The following is a 20,151-nucleotide window of genomic DNA, read 5'->3' as shown; positions in this document are numbered from 1 at the left end:
TATGGGCAACAACTCCACTTCTAAAAACCCGCACTTTAGTAGATAGACCCCTTATGATTTTGCTCTTTGATGAAATGGACCCTGTTACTGCAAATCACAAAAAAGTAGGCTTAAGCTACTAACTCATAATAATCAAATTTTTAATCCTGAATGATTTCTTCACATCATCAGTAAAATATGACAAACGCTCTAAGTGGCTGTTAGTGACTGTACCTCTCCGGGAAGCTATTTGGGGTAAAAATAACCCTACACAGCAATCTTGTCCCGAGCCCAAGGAACTATATGTCCCAGAATCCAACGCGCGGCGGGGAACGTTTGGACCAATCCCAGCGGCTGGTTGGTCCCAGGCCTCGCCCCCTTTCGCCTCACGTGACGCGGCTGGGCCTCTCCCTCTCCGGAGAGGTGAGCAGAGGCTGCAGAACTTCCTGTCAGGCTCGGCGGCCCAGGAGGCGGATCTGACCGCACAGGTAGGCAGCGCAGCCCGGGGCTGCCAGAGCCCCCAGGCCTTCGATAGGGCAGAGTGTGCTGGTGGTACAGTGCCCTGTGTCTCAGCACGTTCTAGTCTGGGCAGTTAAGTGTGCCGGGTTGTCAGTCAGTCGCTGTCCTGTCTGTGTGTTATCTGTAGGGAGCAGTCAGGTGTTATTTATGGCAGCTCCCTGCACCTGTCCATATCTGGAAAAGGAGAGGAGAATGAAGGGTGAAGTGGTGAAACCTGGACTATCAGAGCAGGAACAGGATCTATGTTGTTATGCTGGCACATGTAGTTCCACCACAGCTATAGAGCCCTTGGCTGGCCCATCTCTGGTATAGAGAGCACTAATCTTTTTACTGAATGGCATTAGATCACTGCATGTAAATGATGCCCCAGACCATTAGTGAAGGTTACACCATTAGACCAGTGAATATTCTTTTGCAGAAAATGAGGGTATTTGTGATGTAAATTCTGCACCAGTGTTCCCATCTATTTACAGTGCTAAACGTAATGCTTAGTTGTGCTTTCTCTGTCCCAACTCACAGCCTCCTTATGAGACACTTGCCTCTTAAAATTGCTCTTGCCCAGGACAACTCCATACCCCCGCCCTTACTGCTGTTAATCCACCCGTACCATCCCCTTGTCTGTAACAACCTACCTTAGTCTCTGTACTGAAGTTGTCATCACTATCACCCAGACGCTACAGATGTTGATTCTCCTATGCAATGAGCTACAGCTTGAGTGATGGGAGCAGGTGTTTGGGGATCAAAAGAGAGATCACCCCGATATGATGTTGGTATAGCTACTATCCCGTACCACAATGCTGGCTGACGGTGCATTGATGGTTGGAGTCATGTGAAATGGGGGAAGAGGACCATGACTTGAACTAATTAGGTGGTAGTTGCTCTAGCGGAGTGGGGAGACTGGCTAATATTCAGACTTGGAGATCTATAACTGCACGATAACTTTGGTGACACAGTGGTTAGCATTGTTGCTTCATAGCTCTGGGGCCATGCATTATCCTTGTGGATTTTGTATATTTGCTCTGTGTTTGTGTAGTATGTTCATGCTACAGAAGTGTCCTCATACATCTAGCCTCCTTGCGCGTTTAACAGCCCTTATAGTCGCGCCATGCCGTGGTGTGACTCAGTAGTGTCTTTTCGTGTGACTTTTTACCTTGAAATGCGTCTTATTCGCACCGCAGTGCAAATAGTTAGCACGAGCATCTTCTGCTGATTAAAATGATATGCAGCATGTCTATATTCTGTGAGCGACTGCACGTGTATCTGCATGTGAAACATGTTACAACGTCAGCGGCTGGAACACTATAACATAGCGATTCGTATGCAGATACACCCGCAGTCCCACACAGAACATAGGCATGCTGCTTATCATTTTAATCAGCAAAAGCTGCTTGTGCTAAATACTCACACCATATTTGAAGGTAAGAAGTCCCACGAAAAGATGCTCTGCGCTACTGAGTCACACGGAGATCCCGTGTTGTGTAGCGCGACTTGTAGTGCATGGAGGAAAGATGTATGTGGACACATCTATGTATAAGTTTAGCTTTGTAAATATTTAACCTTGAAAGTTGCAACTCAAAACTTAATGATACCAAAGGTGAGTTACAAAAAAAAACTTTTAAAGGAATATGATAGAAGAAAATAAACTAGAATTTTGATAATCCTTGCTTTAACGAGAAGGCGGCTATCCCCGCCGTAACGAGAATCTAGTCATTTTTAGCATCTACTCAATATGTAGAAATGACAAACTTTTCAGAAAATGGGATAATGGATGTCTGTTCATTTCTAAATACATTATATAGTATTGGTTTTGAAGTTCTATTAAGATCAACAGGGTCTGTGTACTATATAAATACACAATTATATAACACTGTGTACTAGCATACTAGTCGAGTTACAAATTGGTAACGATTGAGTGTGGAATATCTGTGTAATCTGTCAAAACAGATGTATGTTGTCAGATGTAGTTGAAATCTGCTTCCTCTTGTAGACCAGCTCTATCAGCTTTGGTCTGAACGTTGGCACCTTCAGAAGATGGCTTGGAAGAAAAAATGAATTTTCCTAGATGGGGGTTTAGTAAAGAGATTGGGGGTAATTTAAGTTTAGTTTAATGTTTGGCATAAATCAAAGCTGTAATGTAGTAGATATGTAATGGCTGATGTAGATTGAACACTACGCAGTTGGCGTGTTATTTTGCCTATTTTTGCACTGCACATGCCCTAAAAGTGGCACACGCAAAAGCACAATTACCGAGCAGGAAGCATCGCGCCTTATGACCGATGAAAGAAAAGGTGGGTGAGAGGTGTTCTCGCAGAGGCAAGGTTGAGGAAGGTAGTCTTTATACAAACGTGTCTTTTTCGGACCAACAGTTATGTGCATATTCGCCTGTTAGGAGGCGTACATGATGATAACTTGATGCAGGCTAGGTGTATATGCTGCACATTAGGATCTGGATGCATCTTCAGATGTGGACAGCTCTGCATATATGCAGAAAGTTACCATTTTTGCGCACACGGTTTTTAGTTAACTTGTTCCCACTTTGCTACCAACTCTGCACCAGGTGTTCACACTTTTTATTTAGATTTTTATATTATTTTTTTTTAAAAAGCCAATTTTTCTAACCGATCTACTTCGCTTTACCCTTATATGGATAAAAATCACTAAATTGTATTATTTGTCAATTCAAATGTATTTGTTATAAACAGTTTTTTTTTTTGTTTTTTTTTGGTAACGGCAGAAATTCATGTTTTATCAGTTGCATTGTGTCTTTAGCCATTTTAAGGCAGATTTTGTAGTTTAAAAGGGAATATTATAAAAAATGTAACCTATGCGCCTTTTATCTGTCACTGGTATTGGTCAAGACTATGAAGCTGCTGTTCTTGTTGTTATTGACTTTGCATACGTCGGTATTTAGTAATTTGCCTGTCTTCTGGTGAGCAGCTTTTAGTGCTCGTGCATTGGTATTACTGCACTTTCTGCAGACAGACTGCATGGATATAATGTGAACCCCATAAATATTTATTTTATTATCCTGACGTTTAAACAGAGGGTGCTTGGATTTAGGGGCTTGCTCTTCATCTTCTATTAAGATGGATCTGACCGCTCGTACCAAGGCAGGAATATTAATTTTTGACCAACTCTCATTCTCCTACAGAGGGGAGTCAGGGTTAGAGAGATCAGCATCTACTGCCTCCAACGATGATAATTCAGAATCTGAGAGTTGTGTGGACTGTGACAATAACACAGGGTGCTCAGAGGGCTTACTGGGTAAGGGCTTCTCACCTTGCAATATGGTTTGAAAGGCATTAGATGAGAGAGTACGTATACCCATGGTGGGGGCACAGGAGCTACCTGTATCGCCTGAACCTGCTGTGGCCACCCCAAAGGGGGAATTACGGCCTGCTGTGATAACCCCATAGGGGGAATGACAGCCGGATCCTCCAGGCGGTCCGCAATAGTGACCAGAACCTGAGAAAATGAAGCCCAGGAGTGCTCTTGTACAGGCGCTGTTGTCTGATGGGCCTGTGGCGTATAACACTTACTACATAACCCATCTTGTATCAAATCCTCCTCACTTAAGCCTGCAGCACATAATTTGCATGATAGCAGTATGGGTGCAGATGCCTGTTTGTTACTCTTGCCGTTGCTAGACATAGCTGCAGAGTAATATGGCACACAATATGGCACTGGGTTTAATGCAACCACCGTGTATGTACGATACTATTAGGAATGCAATATACTGGTCCTGTCTTATGCTTGGGTAAGCTGCAGGAGCATGCAGCCCAAATATGGCACAGTGCAACGACCAACTGTATGTGACAAACCTCACAAATATTTAGTTCTATATATGTGAGGTACAGGAAAACTCCTGAATACACCTGTATGTTAGGGCAAAGTCAGAAAAAAAGGGAAAGATATATGCTTAGTCACATACAATGCAGAAATAACATATAACTGCAAACTGGCACTACAATCAACTACACAGACTCAGTGTCTGGTAGGCTATAGCGCTACATACGCAGACCCCAGAGAGACCGGACCCTGCATATCCCTGAGAGAGCTGTGGCTGTGCGTTAAGAAAATGGCCGCCGGAGGGGGCGTGATCCGAGGAGGAGAGCAGCTCAGGGAGGTGAGACCTCTGTGGAATGGCGCCCTGAGCTGAGGGGAAAGGCCGCTATAACTGGGAAGCTGACCTCCCCTTGCCAATTTTTTTTTTTTTTTAGAAAACCACCGGAACGCTGGTTCCTGCACCATGTGTACCCTGGTGGTCTAGTGGATCACGGTGGCTGGAGCCTGCGCCCACACTCGGCACCTCCGGTCTGTCCACTGAGACCGGAGGTATGACTGACCCGCCTTAGCGTCCGGCTGCAGTCTGGGTCCTCCTATGGGGCTTTGCTAGCATTGACCCCAAGATGCCCACCGAGATCCCCAGATCTGGACTGGCGTCGCGTCGCCGGAAGGGTGATGGAGCGGCAGCGCAGATGTCCTATGGACAGTCTGCTGCTGTGCGCTCTATGGTAGTAAAAGTAAAATTATAAAAAGCCTTAGGGCTGCCTAAGCAGCCCCCTGCGTTAATGGTGACCGACTTCGGCCAGGCACCAACGAAACTGAAGTGGGTCGGTGTATAGGGAGTGTGAACCAGTGCATCCTGGAAGCTGAAAAGCTTTAACTGCGTGGTGCCCGGATTCCTGATCCACCACCTACACACCCCTAAGGTCTCCCTGTGAACCCTATGGACTTCGAAGAAAGAGAGTTAACAAAGGTAAGTTCTTACCATAACTCTCATTTTTATTACTGAACATTTATCCAGGTAAGTTAGTATACATTTCTATTAATGTTGTTTGCGTCCGTTCTACACTCAACTACTGCTGGCAGTTGCTGTATAATATAATGACGTTTCCATACTAAGGGGTCAATCCAGTTAGGTGAGAATTGCGAGGTGCGAGTTTCACTTCGAATTTTCGTAGCGAATTCATTGTGCAATCCAACTAGCAACTCGCACTGACTTAGTCAGACTGAATTCGCAACTTTCCACTTGCACCTACCTGAGGGTGAGAGATGGAAAGGAAAATCTTTATTTTAAGGTTAAAATGTCGGGACCCTGTGCTGAACTCCTTGGACCCTCCCCCCCAATGACTAGTTAGGTATTTGGAAGTTTTAAATTAGTTTAATTATTTCAAAAATTACATGTCATTTTTGGGGGGGTAAAAAAAAGTCCTCAAATTACCCCAAAATCAACTTTTTCGTTGGTTTAGGAACCCCAAAGTTAATTATAATATTTTTTTAGTTGAAAGATAATTGTTTTTATAATTGTTTTTCAAAATTCCCGCAAAGTACCCCAAAATCACCCTTTTTTCCAACTTTTTTATGCATTTTTCATTTAAATCGTTTGCGATTAAATGAAAAGTTTGTTTTTTTTATCATTCTTGCATTTTTTAAAAAAGCACAAAACAGCCATTTGACACCATTTCAAAACCTACAGTAACTTCCTAATGGCCACAAACAGCTGTCTATACAGTCCTGCTAACGAAATTATCAATTTTTTGGGGATCCAGGATGGTCTCCCCACATTTTCATGCATTTCTTGCAAATCTCATTTGGCAGTCAGTTCGCACCCCTCCGCTGCGAGTAGTGCGAATAGGCATTTTTAATTGGATTGGAGAATTCTCGGGAGCGCGCTTCGCGGCGAAGTCTGCGAGTTTAAAGAAACAAACTCGCTACTTGCAATCCGCACCTAATTGGTTCGAGCCCTAACAATACAAAAGTTCCATTATAACTGAATTACTTGTTCTAGTTGCCTTTTAGTAATTGTAATATATCAAGAGGTAAATACTGTATATATGGGACTCTTTGTAACCTGTTGGCTCTTAATAAAAATGGCCTAGTATTAAGTAAAAAAAAAAATCACTGACTTGATGTGGGACAGACTTTTACAGATATATGGTAGCATAAGCAATTTGTATGATCTGACCTTTGGGGAAATGCAAGATGGTCAACTGACACGTCTACCTAGAAGCTTTAAATAAATTATTTTCGGCAAGATCACAAAACGAAAGCAGGTTTGTGAACTTCTGTAGTGATACTTATCATTTTGTGAGCCGTCTTTGCTTGACATGTATTTTATTTTGGGCACTTATTTGTGAGCTTGGAAGATGGGTGTAGAAATTAATGGTGGCATGTTATTCTGAAAGGTAATGAAGCTTTGCTTATTTTTTGTAATTATAATTTTTTGTTAAGGAGGGAGGGGAAATACTATTATATTGTATTACACAAATAATCTGCAATCTTGAGCTCTGTCACAAGTACAGCTTAAGTGTAATTGTATGTTTCCATGTAACGCAGCGGTACATATCTTGGTGAAGAGCTTGCACGCTATACCTGTGCTGGGTTCTGCTGTTCCCCTCACTTCCTAAGGCTACAGGAACAGAAAGCCAAATGTATATAGCATAGATTAAAAAAAAAAAAAGTAATCTAGTTCCGTGTTCTCACCCTCCCCTGTGTGCTATTTATATCATAGTTTATGTTAGTGTATAAACTTGTGTAAATAATAATCTTTAAATGTCGAGTTCATCACTTCAAGTTTGTGTGTATTATGGGAAATAACATGACCTATAGTGGAAATTTGTGCTGACAGAAAAATCCACTTTGGATTTAGCAGGCTAAAAAAAATGTGCTCTGACAATGGGGAGAAGTAGCCCCTCTCCCAGTCTGTGTGATTCTCTTATCCTGTGCAGCAGTCAGACTTTGCAGGGCTGTCCCATCTCCCGTGCACCTATAGAAATCCATTTAAGACTGACATTAACCCTGAAATACACACTAGGGGGGTAAAATCATGTCTGACAGATTACTTTCTCTGACTGTCTATTACATAGTCAAACATGGTAATTTTGCAAACTGCCGATTGATACGTAAGCGGTTTAAAAGGCGTTATGTTTCTTTATTGTGCTATAGCTGACATTGGGCGGAATTCAATTGTATTCGCGGCCCACATCTCCCGTCTAAAGTGACAGGAGATCGCGGGCCGCTATGCAATTGTCCAAGATTTTCGTGCTGATCGCGCTCATAGAGGTCAGGTTTAGCCGCGTAAAGCAGCTAAACCCGACCAAAGTGCTGGGCGCGATCGCGAAAAGTGATGTTTGGGCGCCCAAACATGTCACTTTTCGCACATTTCAGCTCTCATCCCCCAGGGGCTGCGAGCTGAAATGTAGCGCTGGCAGCTCATCGTGCCCGACAGGAGCAAGAATTGAATAGCTCCGTCGGGCGCGATAGCGGCTATAAAGAATTGAATTCCGCCCTCTGTGGTTGATGCGCAGTGTAAAGAGTTGCAGGGATCAAGGAATGTTGCTTGGGGTTGGTCTATATGTAGTCATTTCACATCAATAGGAGAGAATGTAGAAATTGGGGAGAGAAATTATTGCAGAGATGTGTGACGCTGTAGGTCATTAATAGAACTGAGACGGCCTGATTCCATCAATTTGGTGAGCCAAAACTTTGCATTAAAAATCAGGCAGGTCTTACATTATGAGGGAAAGGGGCACACTATCGGGTACATGAAGGATAAACTTTAACCTGTATTAAATAAGGTAAAAAGGTGCATGACATCAAGAGACAGACAAGGACATAAGTAAATATACCCCCCAGGACAGATATTTACATTCTTTGTACATATTATGCCTTATTACAGCAATGTCAGAGGCCTGAACTCGGTAAAGCTTATTTGGCATCAACTTCATTATTATTATTTAATCTTCATTTGCTACATTTGTCCAGCAAATGGCCTGTGGTATTGGGGTGCTATATGCTATGAAGGATATGCAAGAGGAGCTATATGCCCCTTAGGACCACATCCATCTTGCAAATGTAGATGTTTAAGAATAGGAGAAGTAGAGCCCTTGTCTCTGAATTTAGTATGAGCTGTGCATCCATTTTCTAAAACGTTAAAATGGAAAAAGTTGCCCATGTGGAGCTATGGTAAACTTCTTTTTTTTTTTTTTTAATTTTCACATAAATATGCCATTGGGGTACTGCTAGTAATATGCACTATGAATCTGAGAAAGATCTATTGCAATGACATTACTGAAGCACACTTTCCTTTCCGAACTGCAGAGATCTGTTACAGGTCTACGATCTGAGGTGACTGAGATGGAGACCAAGCTTGAGGAGTTTCAGTAGGAGGCCGCGGAGTCCATGAAATTCTTCCACTACAATATCCAGTTTGTCAACAGTAATTTAAAGTAATTTTAAAGTAAAATGGTACAGTAAATTAATTTTAGTACATTTTGTATGTAGAATTATAATTTTTTTTGGAGCAATTAAATTGTCTCGCACGGGATGTAGTTAGCAGACCGGCAGACGACATGCCGCCGGTTTGAATCTCGACGCTGGAAGTCCGACACAGGACTTAAGAGAGGCATCGAAATACCGACGCCTATCTTCATCCCGACATCTGAAGACAGACACAAGCCCGAACCAGGTAAGTACGGGGAGTCTTAGCTGTAACCCCAGGGGGAGGGTTAGGTACCATAGGGTTAGCGTTAGGTTTTAGGGGGTGGGGGGTTAGGGTTAGGCATTACTGGGGGGCGGGTAGGGTTAGGCACTAAGGGGGAAGGGTTAGGTTTTGGGCACTAAGGGGGGAGACTTAGGGAGGGTTAGGCTACAAGAAGGGAAGTGAAGGGGGGAGGGTAAGTATACGTACCCGACCCCTGTCGGGATACCAACCATCGGGATGCCGCTCTCGGTATTTTCACAGAAGGCATCCCGACAGCCGGCATTACATACCGATTCCTCTTGCAACTCCCATTTAAAGTTATGGGTGATATTCAGTTGTTGGTGTCTCTGGGAGAGAGTCCCAGGGCACCCATTACTTATGCATGTTACGTCCAAAGGCATCTGGACTATCCATGTTAATCGGCTAAAACAATGCAAACGCTCAGCTTTGGGTGGATTTCGGCGTGCCACCTCAGGAGGGTGCAAACAAATAATGGACGCCCACTGCACTTGCATCCAGCTGCACCAACCATTGAACATCACTCGTCACTTTAGACGCAAGCTGCAACTGGATTTGCCCCAAAGAATGATCATTCTGCCTACAAAAGTATGAAATGTAACTTAATTTAGTGTACCTTTTTTCCTTCAATATTACACACTTAATCCCCCCCCTCCTTTATGTATATAGTGTCACCATATTATGCAACAATCAAGAAAATATTTAGACTACTTTAGAGAAGTTTAATGGTGGGTACACACTACACGATATGCTCCCTGAGCGATATCGTGTAGTGTTGTCCCCGGCAGGCTGTGCTCAATGTCGTTCATGACATTGAGCACAGCCGCTGAACGATATCATTAACGATATCGTTCAGCGCCGGGCTCTCTCCCCCCATTCCCTGACATGCAGCAACCTGACGAGATCGTCAGGTTGGCCTGCATGTCAGCCTGATGAACGATAATGACGAACGACCCGCGGGAACGCGCGTCGTCGTTACCGTTCATCTTTTTGGGGTTAAAAATTAACGATAAAGTGGACGACTGAACGATAACAATATCGTTATCGTTCAGTCGTCCACTTTATCGCCCAGTGTGTACGCACCTTATCTGTCTTCTACATTTTATCTTTATGTATAAAAAATGTTTGACAAACATGTAGAATGAAGTTTCAGATATGATCATGTGGGTACTCTACCTGAACAGAGGATCAGTGTGAGTATTTATAAGGAGTGTTTAATGTTTTAAGACAATGTCTATTTTAAAGAAATAAGAAGTTTTTCTATGGTAGGTTTAATTATGGTATGCGATTGTTACTTATCCTAAAAAGTTCACGGTATATTCACAGACTGAAGATTTATATCGGATCATGTGCACATGACCTAATCGTAGGATCGCTTCTGGCAGTGCTGTGATTTTTCTGAATTTCTAATGAATGTCTTATGATGAAGAATGATTCCAATTAGATATGAATTGCTTACTTACGATAGGGAAGTCCTTTCGTATTTAACTGATGAAGTTTTTCAATGAGTTATGCTGGCCGGTTTTAAATTTATACACAGGTGCTGATTATTGCCACTATTTGGAAACTATGGGCTTGACTCAGCAAGGATCGCAGTCGCTTATACGCATGCAATTGGACAATTGTTGCGTACTGCGTATGCATGGCGGTGCGCGAACTAGCTATTGCGATCGGGACTGAGGCTAAGCAGACCCATGGCAGAGTGATTGACAGGAAATGCCTTTTGGTGAGGGGGGGTAGGAGGTGGTCCGCCAAAGGCAGGCGTGCCAGTGCGTTTCAACGGCGTTGCAGGGGCGTGCATAAATTAACCACTGCGATACCATACGCAGCCTGAAGCCTCATAGCTTGCGCTGAAGTTAGCAATTCCTGAAGTTAGCAATTCCTGAGTGAGGCATGACCTGCCTTATCTGCGTATGGGTCCGATGTTACTCGATGTTACCGATTGTTTCTCTATGTTGCCCAAGTATACGGATGTTTGGGGAAGTGGGCATCCTTATCTTAGGCTGCAAATGCAAACATTTACATATCACCGCTGGTATTGGCAACTGAGCTGTGTGCGTATAAGCAGAATAGTGATCCATGCTGAATCAGGCCCCATACTTTGAACCACGGAAAGACATCAGGAATTACACACCTCTGAGGAAGTTGAGATCCCCATGATGAAACGTGCCGAGTCCCTTGGCTAGCCACTCTTTTGGATCACTTAATGGACAAAACAAGTATTGTTTAGGTGTAAACCAGCAACTGCAACGTCCATGTATGTATCTGCCAGCAGTGATGGATGCAAAGGAGCCCTGGGATTTTGCAAATAACTTATTTTTTATTTTTATTTTAAGGCAGAATCCAAGCTCCATACAGACTGTTGATGATCATTCATCTTTATAGTCCTATTCCCCTGGGCGTGTTTCTGCAGACATTGTCATCTGTGCGGGTTACACCACTAATTCCTCTTCATACACACCAACTTTTAGAGGGAACATTGGGGGCAATTCAATTCAGCATGAATTGAATAGGGCTGGGAGGGAGCTCCTGGAGCTATTCAATTCACCTCGATGCTTACTCCGACAGGAAGTAGTTAAGTTGGAGAATGACGGTTCTCGCAACCTATCCTGGGTGTTTAGTCGCAAGAACTGGCATTCTCTGAGTAAAGTGCTGTCCCAAAGCTGTTAGCGCCACACGGAGCCGGAAAATGGCCTCATGGCCTGCACTTTAGTCAGATTTCTCCTCGCACACTGGAGGGTGCGAGGAGAAATCATTAGTCGGACTAAATAGCGCGCTGAATTGAATCGCCCCCATTGAATACTGTAAAGTATGTATTGTACAGTAGTTGAGCTATTCCTCCTGTCGTCATGCAATCTGTCGATTTTTAAACACTTTTTCATATAACTGTTTCACATATAGTCCATATAAATTTTATATTTGCCTAGATTTATTTATTTTTTTGTCTTTTGCACCTTTCGATGAGTCAAATGTGCTGTATATTTTACCTGCAGTAACTTAGGATGCTAGTTAGTTTTTGTACTGCACCCGGAGGAAACTTTCTCAAAAACCAGGTACTACATGTGTGGAGTTTGGGTATTCACTTTGAGTCAAATTTGTGGCCTCAGGGCCTGGTTCAGTGTTTTGCGTACATCTCCAATTGTTAGGTTCCGTTCTGCACATGTGCAGAGCCCCATGTCCTCGCAAGCTGTGCACCCAAGCTGCAGCATGATTGACATGCTGCTGACGTTTAGGGGTGGAGTGGGGATGTGGTTAGCCTGCGTTTCTGGAACTGGGGGTGTACTGGGAGTGCTGGGGCAAGGGTTGTACGTTGCCGATTATGGGTAAGCTTCAGCTTACTCAGATGGGTTATTATTGCAGCCGTGATTCCGATGCTGCATCTTCGGACTTGGCATTTGGATCGCAGATGCTGACAGGAGGCATATTTTCCCTACAGACGCCTCCTGCTGCATTAGAATATTAGTTGGATGGTATTGCACAGCCGCTTCCATGCAGCTGTCCAATACAGTCCATATCTGCATCAGGCCTCCAATACTGTGAGGCAGCATTGCTAACTACCTCTGTGCTCTGCATATCTGACCCGCTGAAGCTAATAGGCTACACAGATGAATTTATTATAATAAAAACCTATCATTTATCATTCTATCATTTAGCCACTGGTGTTAGAATGATTAATTTCATATGATTTTTAAATGCAAGTTTAATGCATGTAAATGATTTTGAAGCTTAAAATTATTGTATCAAATGAAACCATGCACGTTTAACTTGCTTTAAAGAACATTGTAACGGGATGACATCGCTCGCCCAGGTGATCACAGATATCACTGATCAGAATAGAGGGTGGTTACTGGTCCTTGAGTAACCTGAGTGGGCTTCTCACCACTTAAAGCTTCCCTCTCACCGTCAGTAGCTGCCAGTTACTCCTCCTACTGTGTAGTGGGCAGCCACCGCCAGGCTTCTACTAACCAACTCCTGGAACCGCTCGTTTCACCCAGGCTCCTATACTGGCACCTGGTACCACTTCTTCCAGGCTGCATCTGGAACCGCCTACTTCAGGGTATGTATGTAGTAGCACTGCTGCAACACGTCTTGAGTAGTGTCGGCTAATTTCCACTGGTCCCTTACTCTGGATCAGTCTGCACGGGTAGCTGGCAGAGGGTTTCAGTTTGGACACACTGGGCTCTATCCAGAACAGCCCGAGAACAGATCAGCGTTTTGCGCTATTCTGGTGGTCGCAGGATACAGCAGATGACGCGTCTTGGAGCAAGTAGATGTTTAGTGCTCAAACGATAATCGCAGCATACAGATATTCTTCAGAAGTTTTCTCATCTCATATCATCCTTTATATAGTCAGACACAATACAGCGTGTGGTTTCTCCCCCATGTACCAATCAGACAAGTGTCTCACAAAATATAAATAAATACTTATTGCATTTCAAAGGAGCCAAACAACTTCCTCTATCTTCTCATACATATACCACCCAAACCCAGTTTGATTTATCAAATAACTATCTTTTTCTTAACTCTTTAGAAAGCAGGATATTGACTGTAAACAAAGGCTTGGTTATTTCACAGTATACATTTTGCTAGGTCAGAGTAATTGCCATCTCACTCCCTATGTTACAGAAGATGGACATTCCTTATACAATAAAATACTCTTGAAACACATTCCTATAAGTGCATGGCTGTCTAAAAATGCGTTTTCCCAATATCTCACATGTTAAATATAACATATACATTTACAGCACATGGCGCCTAGCACCAATAGTTCATATGAAAATGGTGCTGCAGCAAAAGGGATTAACCCCCTCAGTGCTGTGGCCGGCACCATGATCATGTGAGCCAGATCTCCGGACACAAGCCTTTTTTATAGAACGTTGCTTATTCCGTTTTACTCTACACCCATCTCTAAAACCATTTTTATTTCCGTTAATAGTTTACATTATTTTTTTACGTTCTTTTTGTGTCTCTGAAGCACTACACTAAGCAGGGATGGCATGAAATGGAGTAAGATGAATTACAAAAAATATGAAATAAGCACTTTGCTCAGGAGATCTTACAAGCTATTGCTAATTTTACGTTGCTTGTAAAGGGATGCAATCGGAAAGCCGCTGACATTATACCGACAGCCAGCTTCCCGACTGTCATATCCCGGCGAGAGTGAAATGGGCGGTGTCTAGATGTAGACGCTGCTCGTTTTACCGATGCTGGGAGACCGGCGCCCAGCATCCCGATCGAAGGGCCGCCGGGCGCCGTGAGCGGACAGCCGCGAGGGTGGGGGGGGGGGGTTAGGTTTAGGGCTCCTGGGGGGGGACTTGGGGTTAGGCACCCCCCGGGAGGTTAGGGTTAGGCTAGGGAGGGTTAGGGTTAGGCACCCCCCAGGGGAGGTTAGGATTAGACACCCCCCCAGGGGATTTAGGTTTAGGCAGCGGTGAAGGGGAGATTAGGGTTAGGCACCCCTAAGGGAGGGTTTGAGGGGGTAGGTTAGGTTAGTTAGTACTTACCTGGGGACAATCAGGATTTCCAGCGCTGTCGGGCTCCTGCTGCTGGGATCTCTTCCTCTGTCGGCCTGACGCTGCCGGAATTTGAACTGCCGGCCATGCGGACGGCGGTATTACATACCGATTCCCTTGTAAATCCATAGAATCCCAAGTTGCCAGTCAGGGACCAGGTGTGTGTTTGTTTTTTTTGTTTTTTTTCTTTAAACATTGTATTTTTTTCTGGCGTCTGGATCCCGAGATCTCTGGCTTCTTTCCCAAGGTTGAGTTACTGTTTTCATGTCTTTTTTTTTTTTTCTATTTGAGCTTGTTGTCTAAAAGCCTCCTGGTACTGGCAATAGGTGTCCTGTAAACCGTAGGTGACTAGTTTAATGCTGCTGCTACTTTATAGCAGCCGACCAGTTTCCCTGAGGAAAGATTGTACTGGGGGGAAATACAAGTACAATTCTTTCTTTATATCTGTTATGTTTGATTTCTTGGCTGTTGCTGTTCATGGATCCTCTCGAGAACAATAAAGCTCTTAAGATTTGACAGATGTCAGAGTTTAGAGAGACACTATTGTTCCAAGCCGCGCTATTTCTCTGCATTGGTGCCCAATCCACCTATAAAATAACAATAATACATGTGAAAGTGTAGCATATTGTATTTGTCCTTAATGCTTCAAGCCACCCTAGATACCTTCCAATTATGTAATAGAAAATGTGTGTTTGGTACAGGTTTGATGATATACATACACTTGAAAATGGAATATTAATTAGTCCCAGGTGTTGGGGATAGTTTGGATTGTGTAAGGGCATTAGACCGCTTTCCATCTTCCTCTTTAAGATTATTTCATTATGTAGTTTGCTAACTCAGGTGTGGAAGTCCAACAGCCCCCCATGGTCTACTTCACCCAGTATGTACTCGTTTTTATGAAGAAGTGTAGTTCCTAAAATAATTACTACCTACCACACCTGCAGATTGGGATAACCAATGGGGGCCTCATCCCCTGTGGTAACTGACCACACACCCAAAAGCATGGGTCCCTACAACTACAATCCCCCGGTGGGCCCTTCAAGCTCCAGTCCGACACTGGACTAGGGGACCGGTAGGGAGCTGACAATGTATGTGTTAACAGAGTGATTGAGAAGCGCAGCTAGGAATTTATAGCCTACATGTGTTGACAGAATTTTAAATGTTAACCAGAGAATACTTATTTTATGCGGTCCCTAACGACGTCGTCCCATCTGACGTGCAGCTCAACAGATGGGACGATGTTGCAGTTGAAGGCACGATTGTGTGTACAAACTCAGCGATATGGGCAATACAATAAATCGCCTAATTTGTCCCCGGCCTTAGTTAGATTGCTGCAGCTGGAGTGTTCTTTGTTTTTTCTCTTGCAGTGTTCACATTTGGAAAAAAGCTGCAATTAGGAGTTTTAGCTTTGACTGAGCAGGGTGTACTAGGACAATTATCACTTTGTACACATTAGGGTTGGTGCATATAATTTTTTTTTGTTTGTTTCATTACCAACTATATATTAGATTTCACTAACCTTCTCAATCCCATAGCAGCTGCTTTTTCTTAAGGCTCCACTGGTCTGTAATACAGGACTGCAAATCAGCAAAAATGGTTCAGTTTGACACTTTTTAAAATGGCTGTGGAAGACATGAGTTGAAGAGCAAATCAGAAGTTGCACTACACTGATTGTGATCTCTGATTGGTAATCCTGCCCACACACCACTTTGCAATGTCACACAGCCTCGATTTTCTGACATTATTTTGAGAAGTTACAAAAACAAGAGATTAGGCGCTAATGAATAAAATGAAGGTGTGTGTGTGCGTGTATATATAGTATATATAATAAATAAATATAAATATATATATATATATATATATATATATATATAATATAATTTTTAATTATTATTATTTTTATTTTTTTTATACAGACAAATGACCAAAATATTTTTAATAGCAGCAAAATGACGTGTGCTTGTGAATACACACCTACACCATCACATAATATGGTGTAACACAGACATACAAAGAAAAGTCTATTTGTGCTGATAAGACACCATTAATCTATAATTATAAAATAGAGTAATCAGGGGGTCTGATCACTTAAAAAAAATAAAAAAATAAATAAAAAAAAATATATATATATATATACACACACACACACACACACACACACACACACACACACACACACACACACAGAGTGAGGTGCATAGATATTGGGACATTGACAGAATTTTAATATTTTGGCCTCTGTTCACCACCACAATGGCTTTGAAATGAAACAAACAAGATGTGCTTTAACTGCAGACTTTCAGATTTAATTTGAGGGTAATTACATCCAAATCAGGTGAACGGTGTAGGAATTACAACGGTTTCTATGTGCCTCCCACTTTTTAAGGGGCCAAAAGTAATGGGACTATCAACTCAAAAGCTATTTCATGGACAGGTGTGGGCTATTCCCTCATTATTTCATCATCAATTAAGCAGGTAAAAGGTCTGGAGTTGATTCTAGGTGTGACATTTGCATTTGGAATCAGTTGCTGTCGACTCTCAATATGAGATCCAAAGAGCTGTCACTATCAGTGAAGCAAGCCATCATTAGGCTGAAAAATCAAAACAAACCCATCCGAGAGATAGCAAAACATTAGGTGTGGCCAAATCAACTGTTTGGAACATTCTTAAAAAGAAAGAACGCATCGGAGAGCTCAGCAACACCAAAAGACCCAGAAGACCATGGAAAACAACTGTGGTGGATGACAGAAGAATTATTTCCCTGGTGAAGAAAAAACCCTTCACAACAGTTGGCCAAATCAAGAACACTCTCCAGGAGGTAGGTGTATATGTGTCAAAGTCAACAATCAAGAGAAGACTTCACAAGAGTGAATATAGAGGGTTCATCACAAGATGTAGACCATTGGTGAGCCACAAAAACAGGAAGACCAGATTAGAGTTTGCCAAACAACATCTAAAAAAGCCATTACAGTTCTGGAACAACATCCTATGGACAAAGATCAACTTGTACCAGAGTGATGGGAAGAGAAGAGTATGGAGAAGGAAAGGAACTGCTCATGATCCAAAACATACCACCTCATCAGTGAAGCATGGTGGTGGGAGTGTCATGGCGTGGGCATGTATGGCTGCCAATGGAACTGGTTCCCTTGTATTTATTGATGATGTGACTGCTGACAAAAGCAGCAGAATGAATTCTGAAGTGTTTCGGGCAATATTATATGTTCATATTCAGTCAAATGCTTCAGAACTCATTGGACGGCGCTTCACAGTGCAGATGGGCAATGACCCGAAGCATACTGCAAAAGCAACCAAAGAGTTTTTTAAGGCTAAAAAGTGGAATGTTATGCAATGGCCAAGTCAATCCCCTGACCTGAATCCGATTGAGCATGCATTTCACTTGATGAAGACAAAAGTGAAGGGAAAATGTCCCAAGAACAAGCACGAACTGAAGACATTTGCAGTAGAGGCCTGGCAGAGCATCACCAGGGATGAAACCCAGCATCTGGTGATGTCTATGCGTTCCAGACTTCAGGCTGTAATTGCCTGCAAAGGATTTGCAACAAAGTATTAAAAATGGAAAGTTAGATTTAGGATTGTTTTGTCCCATTACTTTTGGCCCCTTAAAAAGTGGGAGGCACATATAGAAACCGTTGTAATTCCTACACCGTTCACCTGATTTGTATGTAATTACCCTCAAATTAAATCTGAAAGTCTGCAGTTAAAGCACATCTTGTTTGGTTCATTTCAAAGCCATTGTGGTGGTGAATAGAGGCCAAAATATGAAAATTCTGTTAGTGTCTCAACATTTATGCACCAGAGAGAGAGAGAGAGAGATCTAATTTTTATATATATATATATATATATATATATATATATATATATTCTTTATGCAATGTATATTTATTCAGACTAGAATATAACTAGCCATATTGCGAACATGTAACACATACATATGTACCAACAAATACTGCATATAAAAATACATAAAACCAATTAAACAACAATGATCACAATAACTCCATGGAGATCTCCAAGTCTAATCTATGAATGACACTGTGCTTTTAAAAGGACTCAGTCCATATAATCTAATCATAAGATATCGCTTCTGGTTTTAAGCCACAAATAAAATGCAGATGGACACATGAAAACTCTCCACTAATGTTAGTAGTCGGCACTCAGTATGCTGTGCGGGAATAGGCAGTCCTGAATATCTCCCATGCTGTAAAAAGTGGTGCAGCGGTTGCACGCCGCCCGTATATCCACCTGCGGGGGTCCACCTGGGCCACAGATGATGACGCTAGAAGTTGGAAGTCAGTAGCCTCTATATTCCAGATGGTATGGAGGATTCCCCAAGTGGACGGCAACAACAATGAAAAGTATATGGCAACCAGTCCCAGCGATGGCAAAGGGGCGAATGCATGAAGATGACGATTGTCCTCTAATCGGTTTCGCTCCTGTATAGAGGGAGCTTTTTCAAAGAACCAGGAGCGATATCTTATGAATATATGGACTGAGTCCTTTTAAAAGCACAGTGTCATTCATAGATTAGACTTGGACATGGGCGCCGAGAGGGGGGGGGAGCGGGTACAGATGGCCGGGCTTCCTGAGGGGCCCGGCGGGGGCCCGGGTCTGGCGCCGCTCCCCCTCCCTCACAGCAGCCCAGCACACAGCAGTCTCCTAAGCCTGTGGGGGGAGCGATCACACTGATCGCGCCCCCCCTGGCTTTGCGCCGGGCTGAGGGGGCTCAGAGCGCCCCCTTTCCCCAGCGTGCAGCGCCGCAAAATATCTTTTTTTTTCGGGAAGGGGGCGTGGCCACGCCTCCCGCGGTTAGGCCACACCCCTATTATCCGGGCCCGCCGCAGCTCTCAGCAGGCCTGCTTGGACATCTCCATGGAGTTATTGTGATTATTGCTGTTTAATTGGTTTTATGTATTTTTATATGCAGTATTTGTTGGTACATATGTATGTGTTACATGTTCAAATATACATGTTTACAATATGGCTAGTTTTATATTCTAGTCTGAATAAATATATATTGCATATAGAATATATCAAATATATATATTTCTTTGTGAACATCAGACCCCCTGATTATTCTATTTTATAATTATAGATTAATGGTGTCTTATCAGCGCAAATAGATCTTTGCTCTTCTCAAAATAATATGCAAAGAAAAGAGTTAGATTGGAGGAAGTTAGTAAAATGTACTGTAACTTATAGTGCAGCTCCAGATGTGTCTGACCACCTTTTATGGTATTCAGTTGTAATCTCCTGCTTATCCAAGTACTGTGTGTGTTAGTCAACCAGTGCACTTGAGGGCTCCACAGCAACTAGAAATATCCAGACTTGTGGTGCTGCTGATGAGGTCAGAGCTGCATGTGTTGGATACATTGTAATGGTGTATAAGAGTAATGGAGGCGAGCAAGTAACCACAGTGTTGTATAGTGGAAGGAGCTAGATCCACAGTAACACAGAGTAATTGTGTAAACCGTCTGTCAGAGTGATGCAGGAGTGTAGGGTCAAATGAACCTCTGAATTAATTGAAATTCAAAAACCCATCTTATTTCAGCCTGTGCCCACTGCTCATACCGCATGTGCCTTGGACACACAGTAGGAGGTGACCTTGCCCTGAGCTCA

The 20,151-nt window shown here is 42.9% G+C and overlaps 1 protein-coding gene across 1 annotated transcript in view; it reads left to right on the top strand.

Moving 5' to 3' along the window:
* Positions 1 to 392: 392 nt before the first annotated feature.
* Positions 393 to 20,151, top strand: part of MTM1 (myotubularin 1) — a 77,981-nt gene continuing 58,222 nt past the window's right edge. Inside the window, exon 1 of the mRNA XM_088478844.1 lies at positions 393 to 467. The gene's annotated coding sequence lies outside the window, so the exon portion shown is untranslated. The remainder of the gene's footprint in view (positions 468 to 20,151) is intronic.

Source organism: Taudactylus pleione, unplaced genomic scaffold (assembly GCF_031769625.1).
Source record: "Taudactylus pleione unplaced genomic scaffold, aTauple2 ptg000222l, whole genome shotgun sequence".
In the NCBI taxonomy this organism is placed as follows: Eukaryota; Metazoa; Chordata; class Amphibia; order Anura; family Myobatrachidae; genus Taudactylus; species Taudactylus pleione.
This window is presented reverse-complemented; position numbering and strand designations above follow the sequence as displayed.